The sequence below is a fragment of the Salvelinus sp. IW2-2015 genome, linkage group LG4q.1:29 (assembly GCF_002910315.2).
Source record: "Salvelinus sp. IW2-2015 linkage group LG4q.1:29, ASM291031v2, whole genome shotgun sequence".
NCBI classification, from domain to species: domain Eukaryota; kingdom Metazoa; phylum Chordata; class Actinopteri; order Salmoniformes; family Salmonidae; genus Salvelinus; species Salvelinus sp. IW2-2015.
Window position 1 is genome coordinate 74,775,352 of NC_036842.1, and position 17,384 is coordinate 74,792,735.

Here is a 17,384-nt window from a genome sequence, read left to right on the forward strand (position 1 = left end):
CCGATCTCTACAAACAATTTCTGCATGGACCTCGCTTTGTGCACAGGGGCATTGTCATGCTGAAACAGGAAAGGGCCTTCCCCAAACTGTTGCCACAAAGTTGGAAGCACAGAATTTGTCTAGAACATCAATGTATGCCGTAACGTTAATAAGATTTCCATTCAATGGAACTAATGGACCTAGACCGAACCATGACATTTTACGAACTGACTTGTTGTAAAGGTGGCATCCTATGACTGTGCCACATTGGAAGTCACTGAGCTCTTCAGTAAGGCCATTCTAATGCCAGTGTTTGTCTATGGAGATTGCATGGCGGTGTTCTTGATTTTATACACCTGTCAGCAAAGATGTGGCTGAAATAGTCAAATCCACAAATGTTTAAGGGATGTCAACATACTTTTGTATATATAGTGCATCTTAAACTTGATTGCTGATAAGCAAAACATTTTGGGTCTGTGTCAACAATGGCCTAATGAAAGAAATAGCTAAATATATTTTTTAGGTGTTGTTTTCCTTTAAGTTAAAGAATACAGAGAAAAGTACATAAAAAAGTGAATTACCTTCCATTTACAGGCACTTAACGTGGGTCGGAATTTCCCCTTGACTAGGCCAGTACGTGGGTGAGAAGAACAGGGTCAGCAAACATTACCAAATATGCCATCAACAGTGTGGGTGTGACAGTGGTTCTACTATCCAACATTTCCCAAACTCTAGAAACTGGTCTGAGGTAGAACATTACCTTGATCAAAGATGACCATTTATTGAACACACCAATACCTTTACACAGAGTACATCAACATGTCCAGAAATGGGTGGGTGGGAGAGGTACATGGGGTGAAGATGTACATGTATATCAAACATTACACATGAACATTGTGTGGGTGTTTCCAAAATGTATCGATACATTAACATTTTCTTATATCACAGATGATCACTTAACATATGAAATATAGAGAAACTAAAACTGTCTCTGTCTTTGCAAGTTCTTTAATAAAAATGTCAGTCATTTACATTTCTCAAATCTCTGATATTCTTTACATTATTATTCACCAATAGTTAACATGAACATAAAGCAAAGTAGAGTAAAACATCAGCATCTGTTCTGAACATGTTTGTCGTACTAAACAAACCCACACATTGTTTTGTTTTTTAACACTGCTTCACACCTCTGTCAGAGTTAATTCAGGAAGTGACTACTCGGACACCCCACCTTTTACCACTGTGATGGCACACCACAAGTTGTGTATAACATGAGGACACAGACATACATGGACAGTAATATTCTGGACTCTATTCTACACAGTTCATGGGTGAATGTTACACCAACATTTCAACCATCATAAATCTTTGTTTCAAAATGTAAATGATGTCGAAACCAACATAAGGAAAGGTTTCTTTGGTTATGCCAAAAAATGGCATCTCGCACACTTAACTGTTGAACCACTTGTTCTTCTTGATGGTTGCAGTCTTGTTGCCGCCCATCAGTTTCCTCTTGTATTCTTCAACCAGATTGTCAAAGCGGTCATCCTCTCGGCTCCTAAACCGCCTCTTGGCCCCTTTAGTACTCTGGAAAACCAATGAAGACAGTCGAATGTACTACATGATCTTGGGGCCACGACATGCAGACATGGGTAATGTTTGTGTGCATACCTGTGTAAGTTTCTCCAGTGACGTTCCTCCCTGTCGCTCTCTCCTGCTGGAACCGATCCTGGGCATCTTAGGCTGAGCAGGCTTTCCCTTATCACGCGCCCTGCAGGACCAAAATTATACCATGTAGTATGGGTTACAATGTGATAGGTACTGTGTGTATGTGTGAGTGTGAGTGTGAGTGTGTATTACCTTATCTTTGGGCCACGGTGGGAGGGCAGGGATAGAACCTTCCTTCGTTTCTTTCCATCCTCCAGTTCTACGTGTTCTAGAACTGAGGTGGTCTGGAAGCCTGAGTACTGCCGGCCCTGGTTCTGGGCCTGTTGCTGGGTCTGAGCCTTGGCCTGTGGCTGGGGGGGAGGTACTAGACGAGAGAGAAAGAAATGGAAGGAAATATCAGCGACAACCAAAAAGCAAAAAGAACACAGAAAACGAGGGAAATGTTAAAAATGACAAACATTTGCAGTTCCAGCTGTGTGTGTGTTATATTCAGGGTTAGGGCAGAAATGTAGAGCGTCATACCTCCATCCTTTCTGCCCTGACCGGATGGTGCCGACTGTGTCTGGGTCTTCGTTGACCCCTCCTTTGTTACCATGTTACTCTGGGGTTTAGACACACCCTTCTGAGGTCCAAGCCGGCCTCCTGACTGCGGCTGCATTTTCCCTCTTCCCATAGTGCCACGCCCCTTAAAACGCTCCTGGAAACCATGGAGACAGGAAAATGTGTTACTCTTGATCTTAACCATCAGCACACACCAACATAAACATCAGAGAAGACACACCTTGACTTGTTGTTGTCGCATTTCTTTCATCTTCAGCTTCCTCCCATCTTCAAGAGAGAACTCAACAATGGGTCTCTGTAGACAGAAAAAAAAAAGTGAAGAGTCTTCTCAATAACACATTCTCATCATTTAGCAAGACCGTCAATATTGATCAGATGCTGTAGGTTGCCAAACCAAATGTGTGTACGTGCAATTCAACATTCTCTTTACATTCCTCAGGAACAATAAATATTGATGACTAGGATGTTTGAGTCCAGACGCAATATTGTTATCAGCTACTGAGAGCCAAAGACAACATCCTGAAACATAACCTGCCATTCACCCTCTCAAACACAGCTGCACTCTGTCGAGTACAAGGTTGAGGACATGCATACACACACAGATAGATCAACAAAGACACAATGCCACACAAACACACCTTAGTGTTTCCGTAGATGTCAGGGTTATTGTTGAGGTGTCGTAGTGTCTTCAGAGCGTGTTCATGATCTTGGAACTGAACAAAGCCGTAACCTAGCGACCGGCCTAACACCTGACCCCGCTCTGGCTTCTTATCATACATCACCCTGCACTGGAAAGAGAGATAGCGAGAGAGAGAGAGGGGGCATACAGATAGAGATGGTGAGGAAAAGAAAGGGGGAGAGAAGCAAATGGTAAACAAAGAGACAATTGTGGAAAGAGGTTGTAAAGAGAAATTAAAGGCCATTCAACATGGACAGGGCAGCTTTATAGGACAATACAGTGCCTTCAGAAAGTATTCACACCCCTTTACTTTTCCCACATTTTGTTGTTACAAAGTGTGATTAAAATGGATTTAATGTCATTTCTTTCATCAACAATCTACACAAAATACTGAAATGTCAAAGAGAAAGAAAAATTGTAACATTTGTATAAAAAAATAAAAATAATGAGTCAGTACATGTTAGAATCACCTTTGGCAGCGATTACAGTTGTGAGTCTTTCTGGGTAAATCTTGAAGAGCTTTCCACACCTGGATTGTGCAATATTTGCCCATTATTCTTTTTAAAATTCTGTCAAATTGGTTGTTGAGCATTGCTAGACATCCATAGATTTTTAAGCAGATTTAAGTCAAAACTGTAACTCGGCCACTCAGGAACATTCACTGTCTTTTTGGTAAACAAGGCCAGTGTAGATTTGGCCTTGTGTTTTAGGTTTTTGTCCTGTTGAAAGGTGAATTAATCTGCCAGTGTTTAGTGGAAAGCAGACTGAACCAAGTTTTCCTCTAGGATTTTTCCTGTGCTTAGCTCCATTCCGTTTCTTTTTATCCTGAAAAACTCCCCAGTCCTTAACGATTACAAATCATACCCATAACATGATTCAGCCACCACTATGCTTGAAAATATGGAAAATGGTACTCAGTAATGTGTTGTTTTGGATTTGCCCCCAAACATAACACTTTGTATTCAGGACAAAAAAAGTGTATTGCTATGCAGTATTACTTTAGTACCTTGTTGTAAACAGGCTGCATGTTTTGGAATATTTTTGTTCTGTACAGTGTTCATTCTTTTTGTTGATACATCCTCAGTTTTCTCCTATCACAGCCATTAAACTCTGTTTTAAGTCACCATTGGCCCCATGGTGAAATCCCTGAGCGGGTTCCTTCTTCTCCAGCAACTGAGGTAGGAAGGACGCATGTATCTTAGTGACTGGGTGTATTGATACAACATCCAAAGTGTAATAACTTCACCATGCTCAAAGGGATATTCAATGTCTGCTTTATCATTTTTTTTACCATTGGAAAACCTCCCTGATCTTTCTGGTTCAATCTGTTTGAAATTCACTGCTCTTCTGAGGGACCTTACAGATCATTTTATATGTGGATACAGAGATGAGGTAGTCATTCAAAAATTATGTTAAAAACTTATTGCACACAGTGAGGCCATGCAACTTATTATGTGACTTGTTAAGCACATGTTTACTCCTGAACTTATTTACGCTTGCCATAACAAAGGGGTTGAATATTTATTGACAAGACTTTTAGACATGTTTTATTAATTTGTAAACATTTCTAAAAACATAATTACACTGACATTATGGGTGGGTCAATTTAATACATTTTGAACTCAGGCTGTAAAACAAAAAAATGTGGCACCTGAAAGTGACTTTGAAGAAGAGGAGGAAGAAGAAACCATTAGAACAAAAAGTTAAGGGGGTGTGAATACTTTCTGAAGGCACTGTAGTGCTACCTGGTGGTCACTAATAGTTCACCCAGAGCAGGTATTCCAAAACGGGGTTGCAATGCCATTGGGGTATGCCAAATAAAAATGTGATTCTTTTTTTTATTTTTATGTGTAATAATATTTTTTCTTTACATGTTTTTTTCCTTCACATTTTCAAACAGTCATTATATATTTTCCAACGGGGCTATACATTTGGGTGAGTTTTTTTCTCTCGCCTGAGTAGCCTCGTTTCACTGCCAAAAATAAAATTAAACCATCTAGTGTTCAGCGAAATAACAACACAATGTCAAATACAGGTAGCCTAGTCAAATAATTAACATCCAATCACATTAACTGTTACCCTCTCGTGGGAATTCCACTAATGGTCCGTATGAAGCCAAACGTTGCTGCTGCTCATGTTGGTATCTGTACTGATGGTGCAAAAGCCATGACAGGGAAACATAGTAGAGTGGTAACACGCGTGCAAGCAGTTGCTCCCGACGACACTTGGGTACACTGCAGCATCCACCGAGAGGCTCTTGCTGCCAAGGGAATGCCTGACAGCTTGAAAGACGTTTTGGACACTACAGGTAAAATTGTAACTTTGTTAAAGCAAGGCCCCTGAACTCTCGTGTATTTTCTGCACTATGCAATGATATGGGCAGCGACCATGTAACGCTTTTACAACATACAGAAGTACGCTGGTTATCAAGGGGCAAAGTATTGACAAAAATAAATTTAAATTGAGAGACGAGCTTAAAGTTCTCTTAACTAACCATAATTTTCACTTGTCTGACCACTTGCACTTTGACGAGTTTCACACGACTGGCCTATCTGGGTGATGTTTTTTCTCGCCTGAATGATCTGAATCTAGGATTACAGGGACTCTCCGCAACTATATTCAATGTGCGGGACAAAATTGAGACTATAATTAAGAAGTTGGAGCACTTCCCTGTCTGCATTAACAAGGACAGCACAGGTCTTTCCATCATCGTATTATTTTTTATGTGCAAATGAACTCAAGCTTATGGACAATGTCAAATGTGATATAGCGAAGCACCTGAGTGAGTTGGGTGCGAAATTACGCAGGTACTTTCCTGAAACAGATCACACAAACAACTGGATTCGTTATCCCTTTCATGCCCTGCCTCCAGTCCACCTACCGATATCTGAACAAGAGACAGGGATGCAAACTGGTGAGGGCCCAAAAGGTGACACTTTTTTGTTGCACTGAAACATGCTAAAAATCCCTGCTAGGGGAAAATGCAAGTTTTAACTAATTAAACAACAAAGAATATGATCTACATGCTCAGTCTGTGGGTGTAAAATAAAAATTGGTTAATGTGAACCCAACTCACAGCAACAACAAAAAAAATGTTGCCTAGACTTTACTGCAAATGACACTCAAGTCTTGAGAAAAAAACAATACACTAATATTGCAGTTAGCCATGACAGCCTTTATAATAGAATGCTTGTTACCATGACAGCCTTTATAATAGAACGCATGTGACCACACACACATCTAAATATTGCACTTGGGGGAAAAAACTTCTAAAGTAGGAATAGAATGAAACAAACAGCCATTCTATTTTAGCTCTATTATAGAGGCCACTATAGTAGACATCGATCAAGTGCACAAGGCTACATGTGTGCAAAAATAACGTTCACCAAGTTAAAAAAAATTATAATCCCCCCTCACTCACACACGTGGTACTGTCAAGTTCAACAAAACAATATCTTTGGGCTACACTGGAGGTTACTACATTGTAGAACAGATGTCCACAGGCAGAAAATGTACCATGTGCCAGCAGCAGAGTATGAGGCCCTTTTGTTGGCATAATTGATCTCTTTCAGGCAGAGTACACATGGCATACCTATCTTTATCCACTGTACTGAAAAAGTGAGAAAGAGGGAAAGTGTGTGGTGTTCCTTTCACCTCTATAGGTTTCTCTGGTTAACTTAGCTAATGGAGAATTTGATCCTGCTAGCAAGATAACATTACTTAAAATGCTAACAATACTTGTTCCACCACACTTTCTCCCTCACCTCAAACCTTTCAAATGCCAGTTAGTTTCGGTTACAGCTCATGAAGTATGCTTCATCACCTTCTCACCCCTGTCTCCGTGGTCAGGCTTCTCACCTACCTCTTCGTTATCGTTCAGGAGACGAGCTGATGTAAATGGAAAACTGCCTTTCTACTCTCTGCTGTCTTTCCAGAGCACGCGCTGGTGCTGTAATTGGCAGTTTGGTCTCTTCTCTCTTTAGTCTCATCCTGCATTCTGCTGTTACGATTGGCTGAGCCTTGGATACAGCCAGTATTGCTCCAAACGCGCATCACTTGTTCGCTTACAGCCAGTAGTCTGATCCAAAGCCCCCCCCCCCCCCTCCCTCCAAAACCTTTCTCATCAGATCTACACGAATCACGTAGGCCACCTATTTTGGATTCAAAACAGCGAATTTTGCCGAAAGGTGACTAGTTTGCATCCCTGAAGAGAGCCTCATCGAAATTGCAACAAGCGGTTCTGTGAAAATGTAATCAGAAGCCACTGCCAGATTTCTGGATCGGGCTGCGCTCAGAGTATCCTGCCTTGGCAAATCTCGCTGTTTAGACACTGATGCCCTTTTTCAACCACGTACCTATGTGAAATTGGATTCTCGGCCCTCACTAGCATGAAAACTAAATACATGCACAGACTGTGGTTGGAATTATTGCAGAGTTATGCGCATCCTTTCAAGCACACCCTTGTCATTAACCTGTGGTGAGTTATTCACAATGCTTCATGAACAAATAAGGTTTTATATGTAAGATGGTTAAGAGCAAAATTATTGATTATATTATGCTGGAACACCCTCAGCTGCCTTAGTTCCTGCCCGTATCACTGAGAGAAAGAGGTATGCGATGGAGGGTTGGGGAGAGGAGAGGAAAAGGGAGGAGAAAGGAGGTGTAACTTACATCCCTCTCTAGCCAGGTAGAGGTTCCTGGTCCCTGTATGTGTTTTGACCTTCTTGTTCTTCAGTTTGACGGAATCCTCTCTGCTTACCGCCACTACGATGTTCAGCTTCCTACCATTCACACGGATACCCCCGCTCTAAGACAGACAAACATGTTACCCCCAAACATACATTACATCAACTCAGAGCTCATCAGAAGCGATGTACCTGAAGAATACATGAGTAATTTATCCTATTCCGTCTCACCTCTGACTCGTCCTCCGCGGCAGCAATGCATTTCTCTGCTGCTTCTTTAGACTTGAACTGAGCAAAGGCAATACCTGACCAGACAACAGAGCACAGTCAACAACCATTACCAACCAACACAGTCATGATTCAATGTTAACATGTAGACATCTACTATCTGACTGGCATCACTTCATGTCATTGTTTAAGTTTGGGCAGGGGACAGAGCTAGAGAGAGAGTGAGGTTGTGTTGGAGCCAGGACTATACCTTTAGAGTGTTCAGTGTCAGGGTGTAGGCAGATCTTGATGTACTTCAGTTCTCCATACGGCAGTAACACCTCCTCCAAGTCCTCCTCCTCCGTATCAAACGACAGGTTCCTGATAAAGATGGTTTTTCCCTCATTGACGTCTGATGAGAGGGGCTTTCTCTTGGCTGCATGATCGACAGAGAGATACAGCGCCAGAGAGAGCCAGCGCCAGAGAGAGCCAGCGCCAGAGCCAGAGCGAGAGCCAGAGCCAGAGCCAGAGAGAGCCAGAGCCAGAGGAGAGCCAGAGCCAGAGCAGAGAGACCAGAGCCAGAGACCAGAGAGAGCCAGAGCAGAGAGAGCCAGAGAGAGCCAGAGCCAGAGAGAGAGAGACGCGAGAGAGGAGAGCGAGAGAGAGCGAGAGAGAGCACGAGTGCCAGCGAGAGTCAGCGAAGCCAGCGAGAGTCAGTGAGAGCCAGCGAGAGCCAGAGCCAGAGAGAGCCAGAGAGAGCCAGAGCCAGAGAGAGCCAGAGCCAGAGAGAGCCAGAGCCAGAGAGAGCCAGAGCCAGAGAGAGCCAGAGAGCGCAGAGACAGATTAGAGACAGAGAGAGACAGAGACAGAGAGAGCCAGAGCCAGCAAGAGCCAGAGAGAGCCAGAGCCAGAGAGAGCCAGAGCGAGGCAGAGCCAGAGAGAGCCAGAGAGAGCCAAAGACAGAGACAGAGAGAGCAGAGCCAGAGAGCCAGAGCCAGAGAGACAGAGCGAGCCAGAGAGAGCCAGAGCGAGCCAGAGAGAGCAGAGCGAGCCAGAGAGAGCCAAAGACAGAGACAGAGAGAGCCAGAGAGAGCAGAGAGAGCGGAGAGCCAGAGAGAGCGAGAGCCAGAGAGAGAGCGGAGCCAGAGAGAGCGAGAGCCAGAGAGAGCGAGAGCCAGAGCGTTGGAGGGTTCAACAGAGGCAACTGGAACATACTGACTGATATTTCATCAAGAGAAAAGACAACCGTTTCATACCAGAATCCTCACTGTCATCATCTTCATCGTCATCTTCATCAGACCCAAGATCACTTTTGTCATCGTCATCTGCCTCCTGAGACTCTGCATCGTCATTCTCCCAACACCCTCCTCCTCTGACGGGGTGTCTGGATGTGAGCTGACTTAGAGCTGACTCCGTAGAAAGAACATTTACATTTACATTAAGTCATTTAGCAGACGCTCTTATCCAGAGCGACTTACAAATTGGTGCATTCACCTTATGACATCCAGTGGAACAGCCACTTTACAATAGTGCATCTAAATCTTTTAAGGGGGGGGGGGGGGGGGGGGGTGAGAAGGATTACTTTATCCTATCCTAGGTATTCCTTAAAGAGGTGGGGTTTCAGGTGTCTCCGGAAGGTGGTGATTGACTCCGCTGTCCTGGCGTCGTGAGGGAGTTTGTTCCACCATTGGGGGCCAGAGCAGTGAACAGTTTTGACTGGGCTGAGCGGGAACTGTACTTCCTCAGTGGTAGGGAGGCGAGCAGCCAGAGGTGGATGAACGCAGTGCCCTTGTTTGGGTGTAGGGCCTGATCAGAGCCTGGAGGTACTGAGGTGCCGTTCCCCTCACAGCTCCGTAGGCAAGCACCATGGTCTTGTAGCGGATGCGAGCTTCAACTGGAAGCCAGTGGAGAGACGGAGGAGCGGGTGACGGTGAGAGAACTTGGGAAGGTTGAACACCAGACGGGCTGCGGCGTTCTGGATGAGTTGTAGGGGTTTAATGGCACAGGCAGGGAGCCCAGCCAACAGCGAGTTGCAGTAATCCAGACGGGAGATGACAAGTGCCTGGATTAGGACTGCGCCGCCTCTGTGTGAGGCAGGGTCTCTGCGGATGTTGTAGAGCATGAACCTACAGGAACGGGCCACCGCCTTGATGTTAGTTGAGAACGACAGGGTGTTGTCCAGGATCACGCCAGGTTCTTAGCGCTCTGGAGGAGGACACAATGGAGTTGTCAACCGTGATGGCGAGATCATGGAACGGGCAGTCCTTCCCGGGAGGAAGAGCAGCTCCGTCTTGCCGAGGTTCAGCTTGAGGTGGTGATCCTCATCCACACTGATATGCTGCCAGACATGCAGAGATGCGATTCGCCACCTGGTCATCAGAAGGGGAAAGGAGAAGATTAGTTGTGTGTCGTCTGCATAGCAATGATAGGAGAGACCATGTGAGGTTATGACAGAGCCAAGTGATTGGTGTATAGCGAGAATAGGAGAGGGCTAGAACAGAGCCCTGGGGGACACCAGTGGTGAGAGCACGTGGTGAGGAGACAGATTCTCGCCACGCCACCTGGTAGGAGCGACCTGTCAGGTAGGACGCAATCCAAGCGTGGGCCGCGCCGGAGATGCCCAACTCGGAGAGGGTGGAGAGGAGGATCTGATGGTTCACAGTATCGAGGCAGCCGATAGGTCTAGAAGGATGAGAGCAGAGGAGAGAGAGTTAGCTTTAGCAGTGCGGAGCGCCTCCGTGATACAGAGAAGAGCAGTCTCAGTTGAATGACTAGTCTGAAACTGACTGATTTGGATCAAGAAGGTCATTCTGAGAGAGATAGCGGGAGAGCTGGCCAAGGACGGCACGTTCAAGAGTTTTGGAGAGAAAAGAAAGAAGGGATACAGGTCTGTAGTTGTTGACATCAGAGGATCGAGTGTAGGTTTTTCAGAAGGGGTGCAACTCTCGCTCTCTTGAAGACGGAAGGGACGTAGCCAGCGGTCAGGGATGAGTTGATAGCGAGGTGAGGTAAGGGAGAAGGTCTCCGGAAATGGTCTGGAGAAGAGAGGAGGGATAGGGTCAAGCGGGCAGGTTGTTGGGAGCCGGCCGTCACAAGACGCGAGATTTCATCTGGAGAGAGAGGGGAGAAAGAGGTCAGAGCACAGGGTAGGGCAGTGTGAGCAGAACCAGCGGTGTCGTTTGACTTAGCAAACGAGGATCGGATGTCGTCGACCTTCTTTTCAAAATGATTGACGAAGTCATCTGCAGAGAGGGAGGAGGGGGAGGAGGAAGGAGGGGGAGGAGGATTCAGGAGGGAGGAGAAGGTGGCAAAGAGCTTCCTAGGGTTAGAGGCAGATGCTTGGAATTTAGAGTGGTAGAAAGTGGCTTTAGCAGCAGAGACAGAAGAGGAAAATGTAGAGAGGAGGGAGTGAAAGGATGCCAGGTCCGCAGGGAGGCGAGTTTTCCTCCATTTCCGCTCGGCTGCCCGGAGCCCTGAGCCCCGAAGAACTATTAAACACAACACTTCAACAATATCCTGGCTGCAATACTCCAGTCCTCAGAACCAAAGACTGGCCAAAGAAGACCAATTTAGACATAAAATGGGTTGTTTGGATCCTAATTGGTAAACTGCCTGTTAACAGTTCAATTTGAATTATCAATGCAGATTCACTGTCCTACAGCCCAGCCAGGCAATTTATAAACTTAATCTACCCTGGAAAAAAGTTGACACATTATTAACTCATTCTACTAGGCTAGCATTTGGTTTGCAACAGTTTGGGGTTTGTCTAAATCTTGCTGCTTGCTTTTCTGACATGTGTAAAAACGTTACAGTTTTTTGGGGCAATCTCCACCCTTCCATAGGAGAGAATAAACATGACTGAAAATCTCTGAGCCAGACGAATACATTTATCAGGATCATTTTAATGGATATATCAAAAGAACTGGAAATAGAAAGAAACATAAAACAAATGTCTGTTGTCATTTCAGCTGCTTGATTTGATTGTGTGTTAGCTTTAGTTGGCTAGCTAGCAAAGAAGAAGTAGCTAGCCTGCATGGCAACCTTTTTTGCTTAGAATGTTTGGAATAGACAAATAGCTACTTCGGAATCTCAGAATTAACAACTGGCTTTTGCCAGGACTTTTGCCAGGACTAAATCGTCTGGTGGAAGGACGAAATGAAACAAATTTGCTAATTTTCATTTATGAAAACATGTAATTCATCTTTAAAAATATATGTTGGTAACCATTTTCTAAAACAGGAATGATAGTGAATAACACCCTCCTTTGGGCTGTTTGCCCTGACCCCCCGAGCTGTGTTGAGTCTTCGAACAGCCCTTAGTCGGCAGTTATTCACACGATAATCCCTAGGTTCTCATGCCTTATTTCTTAATTACATCCATGTCAAGGTCTACATCTTTACAGCCCATCTCAAACTGAGGACATGCAGAAAGAGATTAAAAAGACAGCAAAAGCTCATACTTGTTATCTTCTACTTCTTCCTCCTCCTCTTCAGAGTCACTTTCAGGTGCCGGTTTCTCTGCTGTGACCTTTTCCTCTTTCTTAGCTCCTGGCTGAGTAGCGACAAACTTGTCTTTAGCCACAGCCCAATCAACAGCTACCTGCCTTCCTGTAAAGGACAGAATGACTTGATTGCAGCTGATGAAGCCACAGTAGACTATTGAGATGTGCCCCATCTTTATCAGAGATATTCACAGGGCAGAAAAAGGTCTCACACACACTGTTAAGAATGCTATTTTCTGATGATTATTCCCTATTGAGATTTGGCCTCTGGGTACCCTCTCCCAGGCCAGAGGTCACCGTAAAGCAGGCCTCAGTAAATGGTATCTGGGCCCCTGAGCCATAACCATAGGTGGCCTTAAATGATTAAGATGTTTCAAGTGTATAGTCTATTCAACCCCAAGGTCTCCACCTTGATCAAATGTTTTGGCACCGGGCACGGAAGCGTGAAACAACAAACAGATATGGCTAGAGTATTTAGATCAGCCCTGAGAGATTTGCTGCAAACCTCTGAGAGGAACATATCTGTCTTCACATATACATATGTCTGTCTCTGTCAATTCAACTTATAATTAAGAAGTTGTTCCCCTTATACTTTTCATCTAGCAGTTCTCCACACCTTGACCAGGTTTTCAATTCCTAACACAAAACAATGCATTAAAAATCCATAAATGTACACAGTGAACAAGACAATAGGAACAACTTCCTAATATTGAGTTTCACCCCTTTTGCCCTCAGAACAGCCTCAATTAATTGGGACATGGACTCCACAAGGTTTCGAAAGCATTCCATAGGAATGCTGGCCCATGTTGATTCCAATGCTTCCCACAGTTGTGTCAAGTTGGCTGGATGTCCTTTGGGTGGTGGACCATTCTTGATACACACGGGAAACTGTTGAGTGTGAAAAACCCAGCAGCGTTGCAGTTCTTGACACACTCAAACCAGTGCGGTTGGCACCTACTACCATACCCCGTTTAAAAGCACTTAAATATTTTGTCTTGCCCATTCACCCTCTGAATGGCACACATACAATACATGTCTCAATTGTCTCAAGGCTTAAACATCCTTCTTGAACCTTTCTCCTCCCTTTCATCTACAGTGATTGAAATGGATTTAACAAGTGACATCAATAAGGGACCATAGCTTTCACCTGGTCAGATCTGTGTCATGGAAAGAGCAGGTGTTCCTAATGGTTTGTACACTTAGTATAATTATTGTGCAATCATATCTATGGGCTACATTTAGGTTAATCTTTCATAATTTTTTATCTGCTGTTGGTACGTAGCCTAAGCCTAAACTTCAAGCCTAACTGTAGCGTGCACCAAATACACACCAAATGCGAAACGCTTTGGGGAACTTGAGCAGAAAAAGTTAACGATGATCCACTGAGGCAACAAGGGCAGCGTTTCATTCAATAAGAGAAAAGCTACGAAATGGAGAGTTGAAAATAAATAGAAGGGAGGGCCAGAACAGTATACTAATGATTGGGAAAGATTCAATTAAGTGGTAAAAAGAGGAAGAATGTATGATGATTTCGAAGCGCTATACAAATTCAACCTCTCACAATGTCTAAAATAATATTAACTCAGAATTAAGCATTTCTTGCAGTAAAATTATACACCAAATGTAACATTTTTACTCTGGATCAGGAGTGAGGAAATATGATCTTTCTTTCAGCATCTAGAGATAATAAATGAGCGGTTAGGGACCATCTGGAAAAGGCGTCATCTTCATCAGCATCATCAAATATGCATCCGAGTCAAACTGTAATCTTATCAAAAACATGTTGGGTCGTTTTAACAGCTACTAACTTCCTTAAAACCGGTCACTGATGCCATTTGGGAATTTAGCATAGAATAACTTGTACAGCTTATTTTTATTGCATTTTCTCCCTGGTCCATAAACATCTTTGCTGCGGGAGAGAAGCAGAGATGAAAGAGGAAAGAAAAAAACTATAGATTATATAAATTTATGACATTCTGGTGAGCAAGGGTTTATTTAGTGTTCTAGGGGACGAAGTAATGACAGAAGAGAAGCTGCATGTATCTAATTATAGACAAGTTGACTAAGCCTAAAATGTTGGAAACGATAACCAAAAACATAAGCTTATCTAAAAAATGCCCTCAAAAATGAATTTGGCCATCTCTGACTGTGCAGCGCATTTTCTATATTTGCGGGTTATAGTTAGGTGCAGGCAGTGGTGGTTCTAGCTTGTATGGCTCTCTGGGCAACCCCCCCCCCCAAAAAAAAACACAATTCTGCACTAATTGTAATTTTATTCAGACATTTGGAAAACACTTTTTTTTTTAAATCATAACATTTAAAAAACGATATAAACATAAAAATATACACAAAAAGACTCAAATATCAAAAAGTAGAAACAAAGACAAATAGAAATGAATTGCATTACTAAATGCATTAGTACCGTACAAAGTTAGAGGTGCACTATTTGATAGATTCCCCCACTCTCCCTACCTCGGGCTTCCAGTGGGGAGACCGTGAGGACAACCTACCCCTGCCCACTCCCCATCTTGTATTTCTGAGTGGGAGACCTTCCCAGGCAGTAGCCTGCCTAGCTCACAACCTAGAATCAGGGCACCAACTCCGACAAAGTTAATTGACCTACAGTCCCACACGGTGACATGATATCATTGACATGACGTGCAAATGAGCGATAGAAAATCGATCGCGCAAATGTCACCATTTGGAATATATATATATTGTTTTTGTGCAGGCGCCTCATGCCATCCTGGGCAGCTGCCCATGTCGCCTATGCCTAAATCCACCCCTGGGTGCAGACCTCAGATTGTAACTGTATCACAGTGTCAGGCAGTTGTGGATGGGTTGTTAGCAATTGCGGGCAGGTGAAAAGCTGGCCCCCGCATCACTAGTGTCTGTCTGTGTCTGTGTGTGTGTGTGTCAAACCTTGAAACTGAGATTCCTGATGATCAGTCTTGCTTTCCTTCGGTTTTTCTTTAAAGCTCCTTGAGATGTATGTTCTTTTTGTAAAACTGGTTCTTTTGGTCCTGTAGTTGTGTAGAAGACAATACCACAAATGTTTGATCCTCTAATTTCACCATAAAAAATGTAAGGAAGGCATCTAGCTAAATAACAGCTAAGCATACACAGTTTTTTTTTTATACCGGTTGTTCCCTTCTTCTTGGCCACCGACACGTTGATCTTCTGTCCATCATAGTCTTTCACCTCTCTAACCGCGCGCTGTGCATCCTCGTCCATGGAGTAGGTGACATATCCAACCCCCGACATTTGTCTTCTCCTGTAGGGACAATGTGTCAGAGTTGTTTTTTCACACATATTCTTTAATATTATTACAAAGCAGGACATGGTCTTATAAGGGATTTGCGTCAATTCAAATCTGGTATCAGGACAAAATGTGATTCAGAGTCACCGAATATACTTAAATGGTAAATGCAATTTTCGTATATACGGGTTCTCTGTATCACCTCGCAGGGCAGAACAGAGAACTGGCAGGATGTAAGTAAACAGCTGTTCTTATACTGTGATAGACGTAGTTCCAACCCGTCTGTTGGCCTATCACAGTAGAGGCTGAGCGTGGTTTAAACTTGCTCAGCCTATCGCCGGCGCTCAGGCTGGTCCCAGCCTCTTGGCGCTCCTTGGTGTCCGGCGCTGTTGCTGTGTAGATTACGCTCCCACACCCCAGAGACTGAGGTCAGACAGCTCTGTAACATTGTTTGAGCCATTTGCACCTGCATAGAAAGCACACTGTTCTCGCTCAAGGCTAACCACAGCTTCCCAGCACACTTATCAAGTTTTTGTCCGATATGAAGCTGACCAGAATTAGCATTTGGATATGTTTACCAAACGCGCTAACAATTGGACATAAATAACGGATTTTTTCGAACAAAACAAACATTTATTGTGGACCTGGGATTCCTGCTGTGCTTTCTGATCGAAACCAACAAAGGTAATGAAATATTTATAATATATTTTATTGTTTATAGTGACGCTATCTTTGCAGCTGTGATATGCTAATTTGAGCGCCGTCTCAGATTATAGCGTGCAATTATTTTTCCTTCAAGTTTTTTCAAATCTGACATAGCGGTTGCATTAAGGAGAGGTATATCTATAATTCAATGTGTATAACTTGTATTATCATCTATATTTATGATGAGTATTCATGTTGAAACGATGGGCTATGCAAAGTCACTTGATGTTTTTGCATTTAGGGAATCTTGTAGCCTCAATGTAAACTCAGATTTTTTGATATAAATATGAATTGAATCAAACAAAACACGCATGTTTTGTGTAACATGAAGTCCTATGAGTGTCATCTGATGAAAATAATCGAAGGTTAGTGATTCATTTTATCTCTATTCTGTTTTTTGTGAAGCTATCATTAGCTGGGAAAAATGGCTATGATTATTTTTTAGTTTTGTGGTGACCTAACATAATCGTTTGTAGTGCTTTCGCTGAAAAGCCTATTTGAAATCAGACACTTTGGTGGGACTAACAACAAGATTACCTTAAAAATTATATAAGACACATGTATGTTTGAGGAATTTTTATTATGAGATTTCTGGTTTTTGAATTTGGCGCCCTGCACTTGGACTTGCTGTTGTCATATTGGTCCCGATATCGGGCTTGCAGCCATAAGAAGCTCTAGCTAACTAAGTTAGTAGCTGTTTCACCTTTTTCCTTGACAACAAAACAGTGCTTCACAGGTCCAATCTCAGAGAATATCTCCTCCAAGCGGTCGTTAGATGCATCTACTGGCAGACTCTGGATGAAAATTGTTAGCGCTGACATTGTTTATTATGTACTAATCTTTAGCTAGTTTCGTCTGATAACTGTTGCTTTTTTTAGCCAGTCAACCAACGTCAAATGGAGCTAACTGGGAACTTTCTTTCCGGTATTTTCAAAAGTAACGTTATTGTCTCCCCAGCGAATTCTAATCTTCACTTCCAAGACATAGATACAATTATTATAATATAAAAACTGTATGAAAGAATGGTAACCGCGAGTAGCTAAATGGTAAATACACATTTTCTCAACAAAGCAGCCATCTTCTAATTGTACGGAAGTTGTCATCGGTGATTCCGGTGTCGATGCCAGTTCTGACTGCCGA

The 17,384-nt window shown here is 43.3% G+C and overlaps 1 pseudogene; it reads right to left on the minus strand.

The window, feature by feature from the left end:
* Positions 1–792: 792 nt before the first annotated feature.
* Positions 793–17,065, minus strand: LOC111961004 (RNA-binding protein 28-like; annotated as a pseudogene).
* Between the last annotated feature and the right edge of the window lie 319 nt (positions 17,066–17,384).